We start from the raw sequence: 2,765 nt of genomic DNA, 5'->3' as shown, positions 1-2,765 counted from the left end.
CCCCCTCCCTCTACCCCTCTCACCCCCCTCCCTTCTTCTCGTCGACCCTCCCCCCCCCCCATGCCTCTGCTTCTGTCCTCTCTCCCTACCTCTTACAACTATTAACCCCCCTTCCATTACCTCCATTAATCTCCCTCCCTCCTCTACCTCTCCCCCCCACCCCCCTTGCATCTTCTCCTCGGACAGCTGTCGTGGCAGGAGTCCGTTACGTCTTTTCCTTCGCCTTAATCCTACCCAGAAAATCCTCCCCCTCCCCCTCTTCACCCCCCATCCCCACCCCCATTAATCCGGAAATTATATCCTTCCCTACAAAAAAATCCACCCCCCCCCAAAAAAAAAAGAAAAAAACGCTTCTAATTTTTTTCTTTTTTTCTTTTTTAAGAGAAAATCCATTCTTTCGGAAAAAAATTTAATATAAATGAGCTTATTATCTCTTCGGGAAAGTCCGTTATCTCTCGTGTTCGGTATAAAGGGGTTCCACTCGGAGGAGAAGGAATTTCCCCGGTCCTGAACACATGGGGTTCGACGCGGGTTCCACAGGGTTCCAGGGGGTTCCTTTCTTTCGCGGTTCATTATCGGGATCGGGAGCGGAGGGGGGGGGATCAGGAGCAGCAAGGGCGGCGAACGGGAGCGGAGGGGGTGGGGGGATCAGGAGCAGCAAGGGCGGCGAACGGGAGCGGAGGGGGGGGTGGGGGTGGGGTGGGGGCTCAGGGGCAAGGGCGGCGAACGGGAGCTGGAGGAGGGGGAAGGGGGAGGGAGGGGGGAGCCAGAGGGGGGTGGTCTCGCTTTTCCCTTTGGCTCTCTCCGTTTCCTTCTTTTTCTCTCTCCCCCTTTGTCTTTCTCCCCCCGTCTGTTTTCTTCTTTTTCTCCTCCGTCTTGTTTTTTTTCTCTCTTTCTCTTCTCTCTCTCTCTCTCTATTTCTTTCTTGCTCTTTCTGTTCTCTCTCTATTTCTTTCTTTCTCGATTTCTCTCTTTTCTCTCTCTCTCTCTCTCTCTCATTCCCTCCCTCTTTCCCCCCCCCCTTTCTCTATCCCTCCCTATTATCATAGAATCTTTAATATCAATTTTTATAAGCATGAGAACTTCTAGGATAACAAACTTACAATATTACTAAAATAACTCCAATAGATGTTTAAAAAAAACTCGATATTTTCACTGGGAATATTTATTTTACAAAAAAAAAAAAATCACAGAAAGGAAAATTAAAAAAAGACTAGAACAAAAAAAAACAAATAAAACAAGAGAAAAGACCTAGAAGAATGTATTATAAAACTGTGCAGACTAATGTATGTACAGTGATATTGTTCTGATCCTATGGAATCTAAGATTAAGTAGCACTATATTGTACTGATCTCAGAGGAACACTGAGTTTTAGACGAACTGTACACGAACTTTTCATAAATCTGGCAAAAAATACTCTTACATAAACTCGTAAACTAGTTGTGTTTATACAATATGTAAGACTATGTAAATACAATAAATTTCTCTCTTTTTATCATATCGAACTGTACACGGGGTCGGTATTGAAATTATTGTTCTCCAGAGTTCTGTCGCGTCGAAAATGGGGAACTGGTGTTGCGAGTCTTAAAGCCAAGAATTCCATTTCATTTTTTTCTCACTTTTTTTTTTTTACATTAATTATAGACCGTCTCGCCTTTTTCTTTTCTCTCTCCATTGATGTCAGGCCGATTTTTTTTTCCATTTTCTTCCCATTTTCTATGCTCGGCCTAACGGGTAACTATTATATTTTCTGTTGCACTGCATTATTTTTATTTTTTACCACAGACTGCAAGAGGATTTTCTCCGCAATAGTCCGCTGAGGCGACGGAGACCGGCTGTCCTGTACCTTTCACAATCGTCTATTTGCATATGTCTGTCTTGCACTTTTTTCTCCACTTGAAATATTAAAAAAAAAGAGCACATTAAAACACAAATCATAATTCCTCACATCAACTCGTTCCGAAACTTTCATTTCAAACGGAAAATAAAGAAGTTCCCTTTAAAGCTATAAAAAAAGAAATTTATGTACACTGCATAAATAGAGGCACTTTCCCCGAGCTCCTTCCGGGAATCATCGCACAATATAACCGCGTATATTACACATTAGCAGTTCCGTTAAAAAATAAACTTCTTTTAAAAATGCGATTCACAAGAGGGCGTTGCTTCAAAACCCGTACACAGAGAACCCGAAGTTTTAAAAAGTTCATACAAAGACGTTATTATTATTATTATCATCATCATCATTATTATTATTAATTAAGAAGTCACTCTCACTTCCTTTCCTGTCATTTTCATTTTCATCTCGCGACAGAAATAACGTTTACGGCAGGCGAATCTGCGCAACGTTCTCTCCTCCGGCCGCTCGCTTCCTCCGCGTTTTTTCTGGCCTCAAATGTCCACTTTTTGGCGCGTGGTGGAGGGGGGTGGTGTGGTGGAGGTGGTGGTGGGGTTGGGGGGGTTGGGGGGTGGGGAGAGTCGAAGCGCGAGTCGGGTCACGCCTTCGCCCGACCCGCCCGACGCGAGCCGACCCGATGCCCGACGTCGCTGAGGAGGAGGACGTCCCTTTCCTTGGGTCCTTCACTCCATCTTGTCCAGCTCGTCGCAGGACTTCGACTTGGAAGCTCTGAAACGGCGAGAGAGAAAGAAACAATGTATGAGTGTGGTTTTATGAATCCATTTTATCTTAAAACAATGTATGAGTGGTTTTAGGAATCCATTTTATCCTAAAACAATGTATGAGTGTGGTTTTATGAATCCATTTTATC

At 44.0% G+C, this 2,765-nt stretch overlaps 1 protein-coding gene across 1 annotated transcript in view; it reads right to left on the bottom strand.

Moving 5' to 3' along the window:
• Nucleotides 1-1,149: 1,149 nt before the first annotated feature.
• LOC113815654 (uncharacterized) overlaps nt 1,150-2,765 on the bottom strand; it is a gene marked incomplete in the record, with an annotated part of 71,403 nt that continues 69,787 nt past the window's right edge. The window contains 1 exon segment of the mRNA XM_070138746.1: nt 1,150-2,445.

Source organism: Penaeus vannamei, chromosome 24 (assembly GCF_042767895.1).
Source record: "Penaeus vannamei isolate JL-2024 chromosome 24, ASM4276789v1, whole genome shotgun sequence".
NCBI lineage: Eukaryota > Metazoa > Arthropoda > Malacostraca > Decapoda > Penaeidae > Penaeus > Penaeus vannamei.
The sequence above is the reverse complement of the archived record's forward strand: the minus strand, read 5'-3'. Positions and strand labels throughout refer to the sequence as shown.